At 35.0% G+C, this 23,179-nt stretch overlaps 1 protein-coding gene and 1 long non-coding RNA gene across 3 annotated transcripts in view; both read left to right on the top strand.

The window, feature by feature from the left end:
- LAMA2 (laminin subunit alpha 2) overlaps positions 1–23,179 on the top strand; it is a 606,210-nt gene that overhangs the window by 296,351 nt on the left and 286,680 nt on the right. The window lies entirely within an intron of this gene.
- LOC128315526 (uncharacterized) lies at positions 339–5,951 on the top strand. The gene is made up of 2 exons (XR_008298345.1): positions 339–2,916; positions 4,203–5,951. It is a non-coding gene; the product is annotated as an uncharacterized LOC128315526 (long non-coding RNA).

The raw sequence follows: 23,179 nt of genomic DNA, 5'->3' as shown, positions 1-23,179 counted from the left end.
TTCTTAATGCATATTATTATGTTATTAATATAGTGAATATTAATTTAACAAAGAGAACACTAATATAAAGTGTAATTCTTAATATTTGATTTATGATGCCTGATTTTTTTTTAATTTTTTTTTTCAACGTTTTTTATTTATTTTTGGGACAGAGAGAGACAGAGCATGAACGGGGGAGGGGCAGAGAGAGAGGGAGACACAGAATCGGAAACAGGCTCCAGGCTCCGAGCCATCAGCCCAGAGCCTGACGCGGGGCTCGAACCCACGGACCGCAAGATCGTGACCTGGCTGAAGTCGGACGCTTAACCAACTGCGCCACCAAGGCGCCCCTATGATGCCTGATTTTTGTTGAACAATTAGAAAATACTTTAAAGTTATTGAAAACTTGGAGGAGGTCGTAATTATCAGAAACACATAATACACCTAAACATAAATTAAGGCCTTTGTTTTAAAATTAGATTTTGGAGCAAGAAAATAAGCTAAATAATTATGTTCTTGAAATATAGGTAAGTACAAAAAGTGTGCTCTGAATACAAAATATATATTTTTAGAATCTTAAATCCATGAGTTACTTCTTTTCACATACAAATCCCAACATCTTGTTTCTGTAATCAGTTCATGTCTATTAGGTTCGTAGTTATGTGAATTGTGTGAATGCTCATGAACACCAAATCATTTGGTCAATCTTAGGAGTTTTTTGGCACTTGTATGCTCTCTTTGGGGTTAAACACAGCCTCCTTTAAGTTAGAGAAGTAACTGCCAATTAACTACCTTTGGTAAGACTATCATAGTAATACAGGGAGCTGTACGTTACATTAACCAAGAATCTTTCTCCTGTAAAATGTGCCTACAGTGTTTTCCATGGAGATCACCTGTTACCAAGTTGTGAGTAAATTCAAACCTGTCCTCATTTAAAATACTCCGTTCATATTAAAACATGAGATGTTTCCTCCTTTGAAGCCAGACTGTGAAAAGATCTGATTGAGACTCTTTCGAATGTTTTTCATAGAGAAAATTAAGACAAATTTAAACAAATGTCAGTTTCTGAGAAATTGCAGGGTGTAATCTATTCTAGAGTATCATTCACGAACAAGACAGTTTCCTACTTACGGGTTTGGGCAGTTCAGCCTGTATAACTTACAGAGGTAAGTTCTGAAGTTCAGGCATAAATGGATCCTGTGAATTTTCACAAAATATTTCTGAAAGTCCCTTGAGAAAAATAAACTCCAGCTAGTAGCCAGCAGTTTGTGCTCCAGAAGACTCCATATAAACCTGGTATAGTCAAGAAGTGTCTTTCTTACTTTTCCTCTGAGAAGTATAAAAAAGGAGGAGGTAATTGTCCCTCATAGGCCAACCAACACCATCCCAAAGCCAAATGTTCTTGGTTCATATCGCCAGAATTCTAGGGTTTTTTTTCAAAAATTAGAAATACCAAAATTTTATTCCAAGGGGTCATGATATTTTTTTTTAACATTTATTTATTTTTGAGAGAAAGAGACAGAGCATGAGTGGGAGAGGGACAGAGAGAGAGGGAGACACAGAATTGGAAGCAAGCTCTGGGCTCTGAGCTGCAGCACAGAGCCTGATGCGGGGCTTGAAGTCACAAGCAGTGAGATCATGACCTGAGCTAAAGTCAGACGCTTAACTGACTGAGCCACCCAGGCACCCCTGGGTCATGATATATTTTCATGTAAGCGCAGAAACTATGAGAATGAATCAAGGCTTAAAGCACAGAAACATAAAGTGTAAACTAGATTAAGACAGATAATATTACTAAATTCATTATTGCAGATGACATTAAGAACAGCCTTGCTGTTACCACAGATGGCATAGCAATTAACTCAGTGTATCAAAACACAGCTATACTCTTATAAGTAATGTAATAATGACATTTGAAATGTTTTCTTTTTCGTGAAAAAGATTCATTTGGGTAGTGTTTTCCTCCTCTCAACTTTAAACTTCTTGACGAGAAGAACAGTATTTCATTCATCTTGTGGTAAACCTCCCTTACCATGCTGCCTTAGACATAATAGCTATTCACCCATATTTACTATATTCAGTTGAATTGTATAAATCTGAGTTTAAAATGTTTGATATATATTCAAACATTTCTATATTCAGCATACTAGTACAAATTATAAAGGCTTTCTTGAAAACTGGCTAAAGCATATTTAGCTGTTAAGATTCTAGGGGAAAATGTGATTAGATGTGAACCTCCTCCACAATATAGAATAGCTATAGGCTCCAAGATAAAATAATGATTTTCTCATTTTACAGTACATTTATGAAATGCCTATTACAATTATGTACTTTCTGAAAATTGGTTATAATAAAGAGATCCTGGCCATTATAAAATTTTCACCTAGTCATAGGCAAAATAAATGAGAGAATTACAGTGATTCAAATATAGAAAGCATTTAAATTGGAAAAAAGGGGAATTTGTACTTTTAAAACATCATAGTGTTCATTTCTCATATTCTGTATGGAATAATATGGAAAGATAATATTTTCCTTTGCAGATGCTTAAGTTTAGATATATGTTTAGGATTGTAATCATCTTTGTTAAGTACCAGTTAACATTTATTGTTGAATATTTATAGGTAACGCCACTAATTTATATATGCCTTAAGAGTAGTGATAAACTGTGTAGAGTAGTGATTTACCAATTATCCCTTCAAGAATTTCTGATAATTTGCTAGTTTTCACAAGTTTGGGTGAGGATACCCTAATGATGACTTAAAATCTGTATGTCAAAATATATGGGTTAAAAATAAAAAAGCACCGTTAAGTCAGCAGTGTTCAGGAATCCAAGAAGTATGTAATCATGGAAGTGTTTGTAGTAAGAACATTAGGATTGCTATATACATATTTAATGTAAAAAAAAGAAGAAAGAATGAAAGCATTTTAAATATTCAAGTGTAGGGGCGCCTGGGTGGCTCAGTCAATTGGGCATCCGACTTCAGCTCAGGTCATGATCTTGCAGTTTGTGAGTTAGAGCCCCGCGTCAGGCCCTGTGTTGACAGCTCGGAGCCTGGCGCCTGCTTCAGACTCTGTGTCTCCATCTCTCTCTGCCCCTCCCCCACTTGTGCTCTGTCTCTCTCTGTCTATCAAAAATAAATAAAATGTAAAAAAGAAAAAAATTTTAAATATTCAAGCGTAGATTGTCATTAACCCCTTCACTTGGTGAGGTACCATTCTCCAGCTGCCCTGAGAGAATAAATTAGCATTTACAAGGTGGGAGGATTTATAATAATAACCTCACTTGTTCATTAACTAACATATTATGAAATATTTTACTATAATTTTGCTCAGCTAAGCTGGTTTATGAGTTATATTTCCTATTTTTTAACTAATGAAGACTCACCAAATTTAACTAATGAAAACTCACAGGTTTAATATGCATCCCTCCAAGAAAACAACTATAGTGAAGATAGTGTTGACAATGAATGTATAAGCAAAAAACAAGAAAAAACCCAATGCTTACCATAACTGTATGTAAGATCTGTTGCCACATTCACAGAATGAAGTGCACGTAATGACAACATCAAACCTGACATAAAGTTGGTCAATGAGTGGGAAATCGTCTTGCAAAATCAGCTTTTATTATACAGAAACAATTTTGAAATCAATTGTTCCGAAAGCATCTACCATTTTGTGGCTCAAATTAATGTTAATTTATCAACCACAAATATACTTTTCTGTACTTTTGATCTAGAGAACAGAATTATCTAACCTATTTTTAAAGTCTGAACGCAGTGTCAGTGAGTTTTGAACCTTTTTGTTAAACATATTAAAATGCCACATTATTTCAAATAATTTTCAAGTACTACATAAGAACAATCATAAGAAATGTTATTATTCATATTTCAACCAGGACCTAAGATAATTGGTGGAGAGGATTGAAAATGAGTATCATTATCTAGTTTACTCCACAAATGATGTAAATCTTCCAATGGGAACCGTGTATTTTGTGTATGTGTTATATCTTTAAAAAAAATTTTTTTTATGTTTATTCATTTTTGAAGTACAGAGAGAGACAGAGCACAAGCAGGGGTGGGGCAGAGAGAGAGGGGGACACAGAATCCGAAGCAGGCTCCAGGCTCTGAGCTGTCAGCACAGAGCCCAACGCAGGGCTTGAACTCATGAACCGCGAGATCATGACCTGAGCCGAAGTCGGATGCTCAACAGACTGAGCCACCCAGGTGCCCCATGTTATATCTTTTTTAAGCTGTGAAAACAATTAATACTAAGTATTAAAATAAATGGGACCTAGAAATAGACCTTAATATTTCAATACTCAGTAATATCTCTAACTAGTAAGCCAACATTTTTGAAAATAAAAAGGCATACTAATTATGTTGCTCTTTCTAAAAAAGAGTATTACATTGTTGAGTAAAGAACAGTTTTATATAAATAATTAAATTTAAGTATCTAAAATAGTGTTTCATTTATTTCTCATACTTTTAACTATCTTTGTTTTTAACAAATATCTATTAATGTAATAGCACATTATGTAATATATAAATATATAGATATAAGTATAGATACGAGCATTTACTGTATATATGCACTCTCATATATAAAAATTTACTGATAAAATTGTAAAATCGGAAGTCTGGCAACCCCTGCTCTTGGTAACTGAGTGGTGCAGTAAAGCCAGCCCTAAGAAAAATCTATGAAATAGATGACGTTTCTCTTTCATGCATAATTAACATCATTCCAGCTGTGGCTCCTATTCTCCTGGTGGTTATCTAGGATTCTTCTAATTGCTCTTAATTATACCATTATATAGTCTTAAGTGCTCAAAATAGACACTTAAGGGAATTATCATTGTAAATTACCATTTCATGACTGATTTATGTATTCATTGACATCTACTATTTGTCAGGAACATTCTAGTCTGTGAGCAGTGAATACAACAGACAAAAACTCTGCCCTCCTAGAGCTTATATTCAAGTTAGAAAAGAGAAAAATTGATTAGGAAAGTATATGAAATGTAGTATGTTAGATGGTTATAAATGCTAAGGAGAAAAATAGAGCTTAGAGGGGAAAAGAAAGAGTGATGGCAAGTGGATGGTACTATAACTTTAGGTAAAATATTCTGAGAACTGAACATACTATAGGAGCAAAGCATATGGATATCTTGGGCAAAAGGGTTAGGGCAAGAAAAAGCAGCTACAAATGTCCTAAAACATGAGGATGCCTAGTATGTCAAAGAAACATTCGGGATGGGATGTGTGAGGGGGAGAGTAGAAGGAGATGGGGAGGTCAAAGATACTGTAGAACTTTAGGCCACTGTAATTTCTTTGCATTTTTCCACAGTGAAATGGGAGGCCGTTGGGGTGTTTTGAGCACAAAAGTATAATTATCTGATTTGTATTTTAGGAAGATGAATGTGATCATTACATCGATCCCAGATTAGAAGGGGACAAGGGCAGAAATAAGGAGACCAAAGGCTTTGCGATCATTGGGCCAGCAGATAGATGGCTTAGACTAGAGTGGCAGAAGTGGAGGTAATGACAGGTGATTTGGTTCTGGATATATGTATACAAAAAGCCAAAAAATATGTGTTAGTAGGGGCGCCTGGGTGGCTCAGTCGGTAAGCGTTTGACTTCAGCTCAGGTCATGATCTCACGGTTTGTGAGTTCAAGCCCCACGTCAGGCTCTGTGCTGACAGCTCAGAGCCTGGAGCCTGCTTTGGATTCTCTGTCTCCCTCTCTCTGTGCCCTTTGCCCACTCACACTCTGTCTCTGTCTCTCAAAAATAGATAAGCATAATAAATAAATAAAATAAGTAAATAAAAGATAAGTATGTGTTGGTAGTTTGGCTGTGGAATATTAAAAAAAAAGGAGACCAAGGATAGCTTCCAAGTTATGGGCCTAAACAACTGAAAGAACCATGTTGCCATTTCCTTAGATGGAGAAGACTGAGAAGAGAAAATTTTGGATGAAGATCAAGAGTTCAGCCTTGCTGATTTATTAAGTTAAAAATGCCTTTTAGACATCCAAGGGATATTAAAATGATAATGCCACATGAGTCTGAGGTTCAGAAACTGGTGGGAGGGCAGCATCTGAACTGAAGTTTAAAAAAAAATGTTCGGGCGCCTGGGTGGCTCAGTCAGTTGAGCGTCTGACTTCGGCTCAGGTCATGATCTTGCGGTCTGTGAGTTCGAGCCCCACGTTGGGCTCTGTACTGACAGCTCAGAACCTGGAGCCTGCTTCGGATTCTGTGTCTCCCTCTCTTTCTGCTCCTCCCCTGCTCACGCTCTGCCTCTCTCTGTCTCAAAAATAAATAAAACATTAAAAAAATAAAAAAGTTTTAATTATGAATATAGATGTCATTTAAGCCAAAAGAATAGATATGATAATGAAGAAAATGCATAAAGAGAGAGAAGATAGAGGTCTGGGAATTAAGTCCTGTGGCCTTTCAACACTTACAGGTTAGGGTAGTGAGGAGGAATCAGAAAGCAGACTAAGAGGAACTAGCCAGAAAGATAGAAGGAAAACCGAGAGTGGTGTATTGAAAACCAATTAATTAAGAGGGCTCAACTTTGTCAAATACTGTAGATGGGTCAAATAAGGTAAGGAATGAGAACTGACCATTGCATCTAGCAATGAATGCAGTTGGTGAATTTTAAAAGTGTATTTTCAGTAGAGGAGGGGGACAAAAAGTTGATTGGCGTGCTTTTATGAGAGAACAAGGAGAAAGATTTGGAGACAGCAAGCCCAGAACCCTGTTTCTAGGGAGAAAATAAGGACAAATATGCTTGTAAATGAATTCAAGTGGTGCTAGAAAGCACTAAAGTTTTCTGTTGGCCTTTATATTCTTAAAAAACTATAGAAGAGAGTTGAACTTGAAGCTGTCAGAGGAGTTTTAGAGTTTAGAGAAGAAAAAAGAAAGTATGAAATAGCATCCAGGAACATAGGAGAGAAAATGGACCAAGGAGCGTTTTTTTTCCAATATGTCCAGCTCAGCAGATGCAGGTACAAAGAAGGTGGAGAAATGGATTTAACAGGGGTGTGGATTCGCCAAGAGAGTACAATAAAACCGGAGAGGGGCAAGGGGGTTGAGACTGTACACAAAAGGGAGATTAAAATTATTGACCATGGACTTCAATATGGTGATGGAAAAGCCTAGGACCATAGCAATTTCCCATTTTTCCCTTCTTCCAAAATTCTGTTAACATTTTAGGTATTTGTTTCATGACACTATAAAAGGTATTAGAAAATATTTGCTATTCTTCAGCTCCAGATCCTAAATATCAGCAGCACTTCACCAAAATTAAAGGAACTGGGTGTAACCTTTGACTGTTTTTTTAACTGCATCATGTTTCCTTCTTCTTTCAAAGAAACTTTATTCTATATGCCTCCCAAAGAAAAGCTAGCTTATATAATTTTAAAATACTTATGCAAACACAAAAAAGAGACCAATAGTATAATTATTTGCTATCTCCAGTACAAAATATGTGAACAAGGGAAATATAGATTAATGTTTTGAAATTATACTTTATTGGACACAGAAGAATTCTTACCAGTCACTTAAATAGTTATCTTGTTTCTTAGGTGTATTAATAATAGTAATAACTGACCAGCAATGAAATTGATTCAATATTCAAAAAACTCCCAATGAACAAAAGTCCGAGACCAGATGGCTTTACAGGTGATTTCTACCAAATATTTGTTTAATTAAAAAAAATTAATGTTTATTTATATGAGAGAGAGAGAGAGAGAGAGAGAGAGAGCGAGCAGGGGAAGGGCAGAGAGGCAGAGACAGAATCTGAAGCAGGCTCCAGACTCTGAGCTGCAAGCTGTCAGCACAGAGCCTGACAGGGGCTTGAACTCATGAGCAGTGAGACCATGACCTGAGCTGATGTTGGACACTCAACCGACTGAGCTACCTAGGCACCCCCACATTTTTTCTTTTAAATTTATTTATTAAAATTCAAGTTAGTTAGCATACAGTGTAGTTTTGGCATCAGGAGTAGAACCCAGTGATTCATCACTTAACTTATAACACACAATGCTTATCCCAAAAAGTAGTACCTTCCTTAATGCCCATCACCCATTTAGCCCATCTCCCCACCCACCTACCCTCTAGCAATCCCCAGCATAATCTCTGTATTTAAGAGTCTCTTATGGTTTGCTTCCCTCTCTGTTTTTATCTAATTTCCCTTCCCTTCCCATGTTCATCTGTTGTGTTTCTTAAATTCCACATATGAGTGAAATCATATATTTGACTCTCTCTCCCTGACTTACTTCACTTAGCATGATACAGTCCAGTTCCATCCACATTATTGCAAATGACAAGATTTCATTATTTTTGATCGCTAAGTAGTAGTCCATTGTATAGATATTTCCTCTTCTTCTTTATCCATTCATCAGTCAATGGACATTTGGGCTTTTTCCATAATTTGGCTATTGTTGATAGGGCTACTATAAACATTGGGGTGCATGTGTGTGCCCCGTCAAATCAGCATTTTTGTATTCTTTGGATAAATACCTAGTAGTTCAATTGCTGGGTTGTTGGGTAGTTCTATTTTTAATTTTTTGAGGAACCTCCATATTATTTTCCAGAGTGGCTATACCAGTTTACATTCCCACCAACAGTGCAAAGGGTTCCCCTTTCTCTGCATCCTTGCCAACATCTGTTGTTTCCTAAGTTATTAATTTTAGCCATTCTAACAAGTGTGAGGTGGTATCTCATTGTGGTTTTGATTTGTATTTCCGTGATGATGAGTGGATGTTGAGCATCTTTTCATGTGTCTGTTAGTCATGCGGATGTCTTCTTTGGAAAACTCTTTTCATGTCTTCTGTGCATTTATTCACTGGATTATTTGTTTTTTGGTTGTTGAGCTTGATAAGTTCTTTATATATTTTGGATACTAACCTTTCACCCAATATGTCATTTATAAATACCTTCTCCCACTATGTCAGTTGCCTTTTAGTTTTATTGATTGTTTCCTTTGCTGGGAAGAAGTTGTTTTTTTGTTTGTTTTTGTTTTTGTTTTGTTTTGTTTATCTTGATGAGGTCCCAATAGTTCACTTTTGCTTTTGTTTCGCTTGCCTCCAGAGACATGTCTAATAAGAAGTTGCTGTGGCTGAGGTCAAAGAGGTTGTTGCCTGTTTCTCCTGTAGGATTTTGATTGTTTCCTGTCTCTCACACTTAGGTCTTTCATCCATTTTGAATTTATTTTTGTGTAGGGTGTAAGAAAGTGGTTCAGTTTCATTCTTCTGTTCTGCATGTCACTGTCCAGTTTTCCCAGCACCATTTGCTAAAGAGACTGTCTTTTTTCCATTGGATACTCTTTCTTGCTTTGTCTACCAAACATTTAAAGAAGAGTTAATACCTATTCTACTCAAACTATTCCAAAGAATAGAAGAGGAAAAAAAAAACCTTCCAATTTCACTCTAGGAGGTCAGCATTACCCTAATACCAAAAGCAGATCAAGACAGACAGACAGACAGACACACACACACACACACACACACACACACACGAAGAAATGCAGGCCAATATCTCTGATAAACATAGACATAAAAATCCTCAACAAAACATTAGCAAACTGAATCCAACAACACATTAAAAAAAACATTCACCATGATCAAGTGGGATTTATTCCTGGGATGCAAAGGTGGTTGGATATTTGTAAATTAACCAATATATATCAATCAAAAAGGGAAAGGATAAAAACCATATGGCCATTTGAACAAACTCAAAAAAAGCATTTGACAAAGTACAACATACATTCATAATAAAAATTCTCAACAAAGTAGGTTTCAAGGGAACATACCTCAACCTAATAAGGTCATATATGAAAAACCCACCACTAACATCATAGTCAATGGTAAAAAACTGAGAACATTTCCCCTAAGGTCAGGAACAAGACAAGGGTGTCTACTCTCGCCACTTATATTCAACCTACTACTGGAAGTCCTAGCCACCACAGAGAAGAAAAAGAAATAAAAGGCATCCAAATTGGTAAGGAAGAAGCAAAATGTTTACTATTTGCCAATGATATGATACCATATATAGAAAACCCTAAAGACTCCACAAAGAAACTACTAGAACTGATAAATGAATTCAGGAAGGTAACAAGATGTAAAATCAGTAAACAGAAATCCATTGCATTCCTATACACTTATAATAAAATAGCAGAAAGAGAAATTAATAACCCCATTTACAATTGTACTAAAAATAATAAAGTACCTAGGAATAAACCTAACCAAGGAGGTGAAAGACCTGTGCTGTGAAAACTGTAAAATGTTGATGAAAGAAATTGAAGACGACATGATCAAATGGAAAGCTATTCATGCCCATGGATTGGAAGAAGTATTTTGTTAACATGTGCATACTATCCAAAGCAATCTACAGATTTAATGCAATTCCTATCAAAATAGCATTTTTCACAGAAATAGAACAAATAATCCTAAAATTTTATGGAACCACAAATCTGAATAGCCAAAGCAATGTTGGAGGTATCCCAATCCCAGATTTCAAGATATACTACAAAACTGTAGTAATCCAAACAGTATGGTACTGGAACAAAAATAGACACATAGATCAATGGAACAGAATAGAAAGCCCAGAAATAAACCCATGCTTATATGGTAAACTGATCTTTGACAAAAGAGGCAAGAATATCCAATGGGAAAAAGTCTCTTTGACCAGTATGCTGGGAAAACTGGACAGCTACGTTCAAAAGAATAAAACTGGACCACTTGCTTAAACCACACACAAAAGTAAACTAAAAGTGAATTAAAGACATAAATGTGAGAACTGGAGCAATAAAAATTCTACAAGAGAACACAAGTAGTAATTTCTCTAAATTGGCTAAGCATCATTTTCCTGAGGCAAGGGAAACAAAAGCCAAAACAAAAACAAAAACAAAAACACCTTGAGACTCCATCAAAATAAAAATCTGTGCGACAAAGGAAACAATCAACAAAACTTAAAGTCAACCTACTGAATGCAGCAGATACTTGCAAATGACACACCCAATAAAGGGTTAGAATCCAAAATACATAAAGAGCTCATACAACTCAACACCAAAAAATTCCCAAATAATCCAATTGAAAAATGGGCAGAAGACATGAACAAACATTTCTCCAATGAAGATTTACAGACAGACAGTAGGCACACGAAAAGATGTTCAACATCACTAATCATCAGGGAAATGCAAGTGAAAACCACAATGAGATATCACCACATACCTGCCAGATGGCTAAAATTAAAAACACAAGAACCAACAAGTGTTGGCAAGAATGTGGAGAAAAAGGAACCCTTGTGCATGGTTGGTGGGAATGCAGACTGGTGCAGCCACTGTGGAAAACAGTATGGAGGTTCCTCAAAATATTAAAAATAGAATTATCATGTGCTCCACTAATTCCACTACTGAGCATTTATTTACCCAAATAACAAAATACTAATTTGAAATAATATATGGATTCTTATGTTTATTGCAGCATTCTCTACAATAGCCAAGATATGGCAGCAACTCAGATATCCATTGATAGATGAATGGATAAAGAAGATATGGTGTGTGTGTGTACAATGGAATATTACTCAGCCCTAAAAAAGGATGGAATCTCGCCATTTGCAGTGACATAGATAGAACTAGAGAGTATAATGCTAAATGAAATATGTCAGTCAGAGAAAAAAATACTACATGATTTCACTCATATGTGGAATTTAAGAAACAAAAGAAAAAAAGAGACAAACCAAGAAACAGACTTTAACTATGAAGAACAAACTGTCGTCAGAGGGGACGTCAGTAGGAGGATGGGTGAGACGGGGGAAGGGGGTTAAGAGTATGTTTATCACAATGAGCACAGAATAATGTATAGAATTTTTGAATTACAGTATTGTATACCCAAAACTAACATAACAGTATTAACTCTACTGGAATTAAAATAAAATTTAAAGTAAATAAAATGGTAAAATATTAATAATAGTAATAACTGAAGTGTATTGAGCATTGATATGTACATCTGGAATATATTAAGTATTCACATATATACCTGGAGCAGTGGTAATTGTTTTACTTGAACTATCTGATTTGATCTTCACACAGTGCTCTGAAGTATGTATTACCATTATTCCTATTATATAGCGAAGTGCAAAAATGTGCTTAGTAGTGGGAGAATGGAGGGATATTTTGCAGTATTATAGTATGGCTGTACATTTTTTATCTGTGTATGTTGACATTGAATACTTTCACGCTGCTAAGGCAACACTGTAGAACGCACCTTTTATTTCCAGGCATAAACACACTTTATTCCTTTGTCCCATAGTTCTTGAAACTGCTCATGCACTTCCTTCCTCTTTCCTTTTACACTGATGATTAAAAATGAGAGCTTAGACTTTTCCTTTTTGTTTTTTTAACAAAAAGCAAGCCAATGGAAGATATGCCCTCTAAAATATTGTTTAGTGCATCTTACACATAAAATGATTCAGTTGGTTAAGGAATATTTTCAGATTCTGAAGTGCCATGTTATTAGATATTAGCAACATTTACTTATATATGAATAGATACCGTCTGCCTCTATTATAGTTACCATCGCTATATCAATACAATATATGTGGAGTTCCAAATACATTGTACAAAAATGATATAGAAGGAACAGTGGTCATCAAGATCCCCTCGATTGAAACTGCATCATACAACGTTCTTTCCTTTCAGCTCAATAACCTGAGAAATATAGCTGTCTATTTAAAGAAGACATTTTCTTGTTTGGCAGAATATTATGATCTCAGAGCATATGTACAATATGGTCTTAATTTGTGTCTATCTGTGCTAGGCTTAGAAAAGTCACTCTAAGTTTTACTTAATTTATTTTGGAGTTTAACTCTTACTTTTGACATGATTTATATTCTAAGGAGAGCCCAGCTTCTTCCTGCTTGAAATTCAGCAAAATGACACTGGATACGTAGACCAAGTATATGCTCCTATTATAGCTGTGTCTGCTATAGGGCCACAGTTCTTTTGTTTGAACTGCCAAAGTTTTCAGTGTAAGCCTTCCTTTTCTGGCTGTTATGATTTAATCCGCTAACTTCTATCACTCCATTAAAAACTGTGCAGCCATCCTGTATCTTAGAACAAAATCTGCAAGTTTCTTTTTCTTTTCCCCTACTTCCCCTAGCTGAAATATTTTGTTTTTATTATTTCAAAATTATTATCATAGCAACTGATTACAAATTGCAAATCTGGGTCTGTTTGCAGAGCGGGTAGGTAGTGACCCCTTAGGAATTCCTTTACATTGATGTATGTGGGAGGCTGAATACTGATACCTGTAAGTATGTCCACATCCTAATCTCCAGAACCTGTAAATAGTTGCTTTACATAGCAAAAAAGGACTTTGCAAATATGATTAGTTTTAAGGACATGGAGATGGGGAGAGTATCTTGGACTGTCCAGGTGGGCCCAATCAAATCACATAAGGCCTTGAAAGAAGAAGAGGAAGGCAGAAAAGGGGATCAGAGTGATGTGACAGTGGAGGAAGAAGAAACTTGAAGCATGAGAGGGACTCTCTCCATCATCATTGTCTTTGAAGATGGAGAGGCCCGTGAGCCAAGAAATGATGAGCTCTAGAATCTAGGAATGGGAATTGGCCAATAGCCAGCAAAGAAATGGGACCATCCGTTCTACAGCTGTTAAGAACTGAATCTGCCCACAATCTGAGAGAGCCAGGAAATGGATTCTCCCCTAGAGCCTCCAGAAACAAGTGTAGCCCTGCTGATAACAGGAATTTAGACATTGTACCCCAGTGAGGCCCATGTTGGAGTCTCACCCACAGAACTGTGAGATAATAATTTTGTGTTGCTTCCAGCTGCTAAGGGTGTTATGAAACCAATAAGAAACTAATACAGTATAGATGGATACTCGTATCTATGGACAGAAGGAAGTGGGAGTTATGTTTGACAAGAACAGGAGGAAATAATGGGATGAAAAAGATCAATAGAGAAGATGTCATGGGGTTTGTCCTCTTTCTCCTGCCACTTTCTTGTAGGACCTTGAGAAACTTGTTTGAAGCCTTACTTCAATAGAGAAAAAGGTGGAGGGCTAGAAGTGAGGGAGATATTTTTATGAAAGACGTTATGAGACAGATTGTGGCACAGAGTGGAGGAAAGCCCACTCTCTCTCATCTGACTGAGGGCCAAAGGCAGCTTTGCATGAAGCTGGGTTCTCACTCATGAGATGATGGTTATGTCAAACCATCACAAACTGGAGAATATCTGTGTTGGAGCTATTTTTTGTAGGAGGCACTCCATTGACATGGATATAGTTTAAATTGGATAAGAACACTTTAGTAAGGCAGCAAACTGTTTATTTAAAAGGGTAAATTTAGAAAAGAATTAGGAAATCAAAACTGCATATTTAAAATTAAGCCATATTGGGGCACCTAGGTGGCTCAGTCAGTTAAGTGTCCAACTTCAGCTCAGGTCATGATCTCAATAGTTCATGGGTTCAAGTCCCATGTCGGGCTCTGTGCTGGCAGCTCAGAACCTGGAGCCTGCTTCAGATTCTGTGCCTCCCTCTTTCTCTGCCCCTCCCCTGCTTGTGCTCTGTCTCTGTCAAAAATAGACATTAAAAATAAAAATAAAAATAAAATTAAGCCATATTGATGTGAATAAGTCAAAATTCTTATGCTTATTGTTAATTGTATGTACTTTCATGGTATTTAAGAAACTCAATTGCATGGAATATATTTTACACATTCAATCATTAAACCATCTAGGTCGTATACTAGGAAGCATAAAACTAATCAGTAACTCTGAGTCTTTATGAAACTGTACGCACATAGGAAAAAACTTGTCAATGGACTCAACTGAATTCATCTCAGTAGCATACTACAAATTGTGACCTATGTATTTGAGTTAATTAAATGCAGTAAATTAAGTGAGTCTTACCTTACTCTAGTTTATTTTAGGTATAAATGTATAATATGAAAGAACTGGAACGTAAAATCTTAAACGTATCTCTGAAATGTTAAAATGATAATTTCCTGATTTTAACCTTTACAAAAACTTATTAACTCACCTCAGAATGTTTTATAGTCACTATGGAATGCTCACATTGACATGAATGACAAGCAAGAAAATTCCAGGGACTGGGAAGTTTAGAACCAACTGAACTAGAATAAAACAATAGATGTTTCGGTGTATTGAGTTTGTCGACAAAAAGAATGGGTTCTTCCCAATTATTATGGTAGTAGTGCATCCATAGTTTTGGGCTGTTTCACTTTGCTTTTATCAAGCTCCAATGAGGTAGGGGCCAATGAGTTTTAACCAGATGACTCGAAGATCCTTTGTGTTCTTGCTTTCTCCCCTGACTTGCTGTGTATGTGAGCGCCTCTCCAAAAGAGCAAGCTTTGCTTCTTCTTCTTCTTTTTCATCTATTGACAAAGCTACCAGGCTTTACTATCTTCATCTTCAAAAAAAAAAAAAAGGATTTATATTTTTGTAATAGAAATACATGATTTTCTTTGCTATATCCTTAGCTTTGTACCTGCTTTTAACAGGGCCAACCTTGACACCAGGCCATATGTAAAAATATACTTATTAAATTACCTAATAATAATAAAATCATAACAGAATTTTATTTGGTCAAGAAAAATGATCACATTTTCTTGAATGTCAGATGTATAACAGTAAGATATTAGAAAAAGTTAATAAATGATGAATGTGTTTGCCTGATGATTATGATACACATTAACATTTCTTCAATTCTCATTAGCTAAATATAATGTAATTCCAAAAACGTCTATTGTGGCATTAATTTGTTAAAAATTTATTAGGCAAATTACCTTGCAGAAAGAATACTTTCCTTGGATATTCTTCCTCATTTTAAACTTTTAATACATTTAAAATATATTGCCGGATTTGATCACTTTTTAGAAAAATAGTGAAACTCCTTGATTGTTTGGGTTAAGTATTTGATTCTTTTGAAAACTTACTTGATTCTTAATTTATTATTTTAAATAAGTACATCACATGATTAAACAGGGAGGGAATCTTATTAGTGTATTTTCTTAGAATTAGTTGCTATTTAGAAATGCTCCTAAATTTGTCTTATAGCTACAAAACTATTCATATCATTAGTTTTCCCCAGTGCTTCTTTGTTATAATTGAAAATTATGATAGTATATCATGAATTTCCTCTGGCATTTGAATATTTATATTACTTGTTACTTCTTTACTGATATGCAAGCAAGCAACTGTAGTAGTAATAGACTTTAATACATTACTCAATCTCTGAAATGTTAAGGAAAGAGCAGGTAAACATTTAACAAATAAATTGTACTAAAGATTAAAAAATAAATAATAGTACTCTCTTGATTTTATATTTATAAACAGGACCTATGCCAATGGAATACTTTAAAAATTAGTGTCATGAGAGGCCAGATATACACACTCAGGCACATACACACTTTTCAAAAATTCTAAAACCAGAAAATATTCAGTTTTCATTACATGACCATGGTGTGCTCAGTTATAAATTAAAAATAATAAATTAAAAGAGCACTTAAAACCTTAAGAACATGCTATAAAATAACTATTCTGGCCCCAAGAAATTAAAGTCACAATTTTAATTCTGAAAACAAAGTATCATAAAATAAACCTGATGTAAAGCAAAAGCAGTATTCAAGAGTAAATCTAAAGTCCTAAATGCTTTCATTATAAAGTAAAAAGAGGAGGAAAAGGAAAAATAAATTAAGTAGCAATATTCTGTCTCCCCCTACACCCTGCCTGAGGAAAATTATTTTATTCTATTCATCTCTAGATCTTTGAAATCTAACCATTTTTAGAATATGGATTATATATTCAATAAAGATTTAGTGAATGAATGAATGAATGAATGAATGAAACCAAAAAAGAAATTTGACTCAGGAAAGCATAATGCAGATCGTTTGAGAAAAGCAAAGCTATAGAACAACAGCCTTTGACTGGAAGTGGCTGAACTTATTAAACTAACCAAGGTATTTAACCCAATTGGGGAAAATTAAGATCTAAGAATTTTCCGGTTACCTATTGCTGAGTGACAGACCACCTCAAACTAAATAGTGTGTGTCAACTATTTTAATGCCTACCAATGTTGTGATAAGGAATTGGGACAGGCCACTGCAGGATAGGTACTCTTTACTCCATGATATCTTGGGGCCTAGCAGAGCACACTTGAGTAGTTGTGGGGAGTTGAATGACTGGAGGCTTCTTCATGTATGTGTTCACTGCCTGGAATATAATAACCCAAAGGTTGGACTTCCCTGAGACAGACAACCAGTTTTCCCATGCATGAACAATACATGTAGTTTGGGCTTCCTCTAAGCATGGTGGCCTCCGGGTATTTTGACTTCCATCAGGGCTGTATGGGACCCCACTAGAAAATGTACCTGGAAAACAAGGCAAAAGCTCAATGTTTTTTTATGACCTCACCTCAGAAGTTTCAGGTTAAAGCAGTCACAAACCTACCCAGATTTAAGAGAGGGGACAAAGACCTCAAATAATCTGTCACCTTGTTTTAAAACCATTATAACAAAATAAAATAGAACAGAAAACATGTTGTTCCAAACAATAGTATCTACAAACCTATGAAGAGACATGGGAGTGAAAGCCAACACTCAGAATCTCTGCCATCATTTGCAATTTGGGCTTTGGGCACATTGTAGGTGTTCTCTGGCCCTATGTTTTCTTAATGATAAAATAAGTGCTTTGGGTCTAAAGGAAAGTTTAAGTCTTTTGACAAGTGAGGAAATAAATGAAGTTAGTAAGATTTTCTGTCCATTTCTTTATACATGACTGCTTTCAGAAATACTGCTGTAGATTCTAAAGTGATGGAAGGTTGTTTATATTATCGAACTACTGCTTATTTATTGAATAAATAACTACTCAACATCAGATGGTGATGCATGTAGGTTTTTTATTACACACTTTTAGCGAATTTCTAAGAAATAGCTAATATTTGAAAATGTATCATTTCTAAGCATTACATGAGTAGCCTAAATGATTTGATTAAGGAGATAAAGGTCAATATTTTTATGTCTCAGCAGTTCGAGCATGGATTAACTCACAGAAATGGTTTTCTTCTGCCTCAGTGGAAGGAAAAGTTGCTGGTGTATGGACCCAAAAGCTTTTGAAGTTTTGCTATTGTCATTACAAAGTACACAAGCTACTACCCACTTAATTGGAAATATTTTACATTAGTTTAATAGCCGGAGATAGCCTTCTGTTTTAACTGATAACACAAGTTTTATGCTTTTCCACATACCAAGACATAAATGGCAGCTCAATGAGAAAAATTGATGAAGAGCTTGAAAATTAATGAGACATAAAGCTTTTGACTCTGACCTTGAGATGCAGTTTGGTATTTATGATGTTAAATTACTTGCCTTCTTTTTAAATAGAGAAACAGCTGGTCTGTGTGGGAGGGATGTTCAGTTATGACTGAGAAGAAAAAGAAACAGAAATCTAAAAAACTTCAGAAATAGTATATAAATTATATACGTACTACAAAATTCAATGCAACATGTTAAAGTTCACAGAATGCATAGATGTTGCCCCTCCCCTATCCCACCAAGAAGTATACAATTGTGTTGATGTAAAGTCCATGAAGAAAATAAGTGGCCAAAGCTGCATACATATTTCACCCCCATGAGAGTGTGAGAAAGTGTGTGTTTCATGTTGTGATTGATAGGATTGCTTTTATGCCCCTTTTTGAACTCTTAGCAGGAACTTTGGAGTGTCCTGAGGGTCTGTCTGCCTTTATATGGCAGGAACTCTGTTTTCTTAGAAAATAGTAAAGAATACTGTTTGTACTCCCTTTTTTAATAAAAGGGCACCTACAGTTTATGGGAATAGAGGAACTTAGTAGAAAAATTGCAAACTTTCTTATATAGATTATAAGAAATTCTCAGGTTTATTTTGAAATTTTCACCATTGGTTTTCTTTGACTTATAGTTTTATTTTCATTCTGTCTTTTTTTTTTTTTTTTTGCTTTTTAGTTTTATTGTTTTTAGTTAGGGAAACCATAATCTGACCTGCTTTTCATAAATGTCTGATGAAAGTTGTAGATGTTGGTGAGGATATTTTATTCTAATGATATATCTACTGAAAACATAAAGGAGAAAAGGGAAGGCAAATCTAAAATACCATGTAATATAATTACTTCAGCCTAATAATTTCTGCATATTAGAGAGTTTCCCAACTGAAGCAGGAAGTCTGGAACTTTTAGTTGAAATTGTATGATCTGACAGGCACCAGATTTCTATTGTCATTAAAGTTAAGGAATTTTAGAACTAAAGGTATCAGATAATAAAAGTGTGAGTATATGTAGTCTCCAAAATGTGTTAATAAATGTTACATTGTATAAATCTCAGAATAATACAGTAAAATAAGGAGGAAAATTTCCACAGTAGAGATGATGATTTTTAAAACTTAGATAAATATTTGCTCAAAGTCAGACTTCCATGAGATTTGCATGAACTGAGACATCATGTCAGCTCTCTTTACTTCCACATTCTATACTCTGGTTTTGGCTTCACTCTTAAGAAACAAATACTTTTAAAATTACACATGTGGTTTGTGCAAGGCGGGCTAGCACTCAGGTCTGACTCCCTTTTTCACTGTATTTTCCCAATATCACTCATCCAGAGACCCCTAATAAATATATTTTAAAGCATTCTTCATAAAACACACTTTCTAATTGGTTACCAGAAACATTTTGCAGGTGCTTAAATCACAAATATTTTACTTCACTCGTATATTCCAGATAACAATGCAGATGCTATTAGTCATTCCATCTGATAAAATTGATTTAAGAATAAATACTATCAGGGCATCTGGACTGCTCAGTTGATTAAGCTTCTGAGTCTTGATTTCAGCTCAGGTCATGATCCCAGAGTAATGAAATCAACACCTGTATGGGTGGAGCCTGCTTAGAATCCTCTCTCTCTCTCTTTCTCTCCCTCTCTTTCTCTTTCTCTCTCTCTCTCTCTCTCCCCCCTCCCTCCCCCCTTCATGTGCTCATATGTACTATCTCAAATTAAAAAAAATAATAAAAATATCAAAATCATAGCTATCATGTATTTTGGGGCTCTTATTCTCTCTATTTCTACATTTCTGTCTTAGTAGAATATATACACACACATATGTATCTGACTCATTTTACACAAATGGCAGATACACAAATGGTAATGGATAAAGATTTTATTTCAGTGGGTGGGTGGGTGGGTATGGTGTAGGTTTGCTTTGTTTGATTGGTTGGTTAATTGTTTTGTGTTGAATGGATGCACCCAAGTTTGTTCAGCTGTCATAAAAGAGATTAAACATTGACTTTGGTGCTAGACTTTGAGTTTCAAATTCTGGTTTCACTACTTAACAGCTTTACAACCCCACAAAAGTAATGAAATCACTCAATGCTTCAGTTTTTTCAGCTTTAAAATTAATGTAATGATCATAATAATGTGTTACCCTTATTAATATGTCTATTAGTAATCACTATTGATGAACAGTAGTCTATTTTTAATATTTCTCTACAACCACTGTTGCAGTGAATAATCATTTACCTACTATATCATATATGAGCAAGTATAGCTGTTAGATAAATTTCCAGAGGTAAAATTGTTATATTGAAATGGATATGCATTTGTAATTTAAATACACATTGCCAAACTGACCCCACAGATTTTGTACATACTACCATAAAGATATGAAAGTTCTTGTTTCCCTAATTCCCTCACTCATAGAGTATGTTATCAAACTTTTAGATATTTACAACTCTGATGAGGGAAAATAGTACTTTAGAAAAGTTTACTTTGTTTTATTATTATTAGTGAATAGAGTATGTTTTCATCTTTCAGGAACGATAGTATTCTCTTTTCTACACAAGTACTTAGACTCAAATTAGCAAACCTATTTTGAACTTGCTTCCAGAATAATTAGGAGGGAATATGAAATAATGTTTCAAGAAATTCTGAATGCCTGGTATAGAACATGGAGAATAGGTTTTACATAGTTCCTCCCCTGAATTTTTTTATAAAAACCCTTCAAGGTAGGTATTTTCATTCTCTTTTGACATAATACAATGTAAACTTCAGAATTAAACTAATTTGTCCAAAGTCACACAGTAAATATATGGACTAAGATTAGAGAATAGGTCAGTCTTATTCTGAAGCACATGATCTTTGCATTCTAGAGAATGCACAATGAGAATGTGTGTGTGTGTGTGTGTGCATGCGTGCGTGTGTACATGTTTGAGAAACAAAGAGTCTTGAGGGGGAATATTTTAAAAATAAAACATAAATCAAGAATGAATCTTAATATCACTAAAGTGACAATGTGGTTGTGGGCAACTTAACCTCTTAGGGCCTCAGCTTCCTCATGTCTACAATATAATAACAGTAATCATAAATCTACATGCTAAGATTTTTTGAGATTAAATAAAATGATGCAAGAAGTGCTATTTAAATTCTAAAGTTCCAGATAAATAGTAACTCAATTATGTATGGCTCAGTAACTGGATCCCCTTAATTTTTGAGATGTACCATATTTATATGTTATCTATATCTTGCTAAAAAAAAGTGCAAATGTTTTTATTTTCAAACGTAAAAAATCCAGATCATACTGATGTGTCACCATAGTATGGTGGTAGTGGGAAAATCTTGCTCCAAATAGTTACAAAATTTTGGAGATTGTTTTCCATAATCACGACAATAACAAAACAATGATAGCAGCTAACCTTTATTAAACATTTATAAAGTGTCAAGCACTATTCTAGATTATTCACTTGAGCTCTCACAATGACCCTATGAGGCATTTATTGCTTCATCCTTTACATTTTCCAGATGCAGACTTGATAAAAAGAGAGATTAAGTAATCTGCTCTAGTTCACACAGCTAATAAGTAATAATATTCCCTGCTACTTCAAGAAGTCTAGTTCTAGAACCCATATACTCTTTTCCACTATGCCATTGCAAATCTCTAATGATGTCTATACAAGTAGTTTTCTCTTAATGAACTGTGTTGTTTGTCCTCTAAATATATTATTTCTAAAATCACACAGCAAGGAGCTGGTGTATATAAAAGTAATTACTATTCTGATATTCTACAATATAAATTGAAAAGGGTTACTGTGATATTTAATTAACCAACTGTTAGTAAATTAGCTGTAAAATTTCGCATGGTGGAATTGCAAATTGCCCATTGATATCAGATCTAGTCCAGCCTCTTGGCAGATGTGGCCATTCCTTCTTTATCATCCCAGGCAGATGGACCTCTATTCATATGTCTTTAAGGATATGGACACTCTACAAAACTCATTCCATTTTCAACAGTTCTAGATATCAGAAGTTAATTTTTATGCTGGATCAAGAAATACCCCCTACTTCCTTTAGGTAGACTCCATTTTTATGCAACAAAGAGAGCAAAGTTTCTTTTTATTATACATGATAGACCTTTAGATATTTGAATAAAATAATCATGTTTTTCCTATGGCTTTTATTCTTTAAGGTTAAATATCCCCATTACCTTTCTGAACCTCTTGTTGTGCTTTTAGAGCCGTCAGCATCCTGGTCATACCTCCCCACTGACCTCTAATTTGTTAACTCTTCTCTTAAATAGTGGTGTCAAGGATGTGCTCTGACTAGCGATGATTGCGGTGGGATCATTGCTCCCTTTAATCTGTATGCTACGTGTCTTTTTAACACAGAGAGTACATTGTTTGCCAATATATCAGAACATATTGAAAATGTATTTGTAACTTATAAAATATGTATTAGTGGCTGCTGGAATTTACACTATTATCTTAGCATATAGAATCTGGTGAAAAGCGATGACATATAGTTGCTTTATGTGTGTAAATGTCTAAATGACTTAAATATTGATTTTTCCTTTCAGCTGCAGATCAAACTTCCCACATGCTAAAGGGCCTTATTTTAAAATAAATGCACTTATAGTTTGCCAGTCAGCAGTACAGTAAGTTGTTGCAGTAAGCTCAAATCACCAAAAAACTCAAATAGACATATTTCCCTTGGTCTGTTTTTAGTACTGACAAAGATAAGAATAGAGAAACCAATAAAGGCCTATTCTAATAACAACTACAAGCTATCTCATGGGGGTAGTACAAATTTTTTTTGTACCAGTTTTTTATATCTTCTCCAACTATAATACATTGAAATGATATATGGTG

This window comes from Acinonyx jubatus, chromosome B2 (assembly GCF_027475565.1).
Source record: "Acinonyx jubatus isolate Ajub_Pintada_27869175 chromosome B2, VMU_Ajub_asm_v1.0, whole genome shotgun sequence".
In the NCBI taxonomy this organism is placed as follows: Eukaryota; Metazoa; Chordata; class Mammalia; order Carnivora; family Felidae; genus Acinonyx; species Acinonyx jubatus.
The sequence above is the reverse complement of the archived record's forward strand: the minus strand, read 5'-3'. Positions and strand labels throughout refer to the sequence as shown.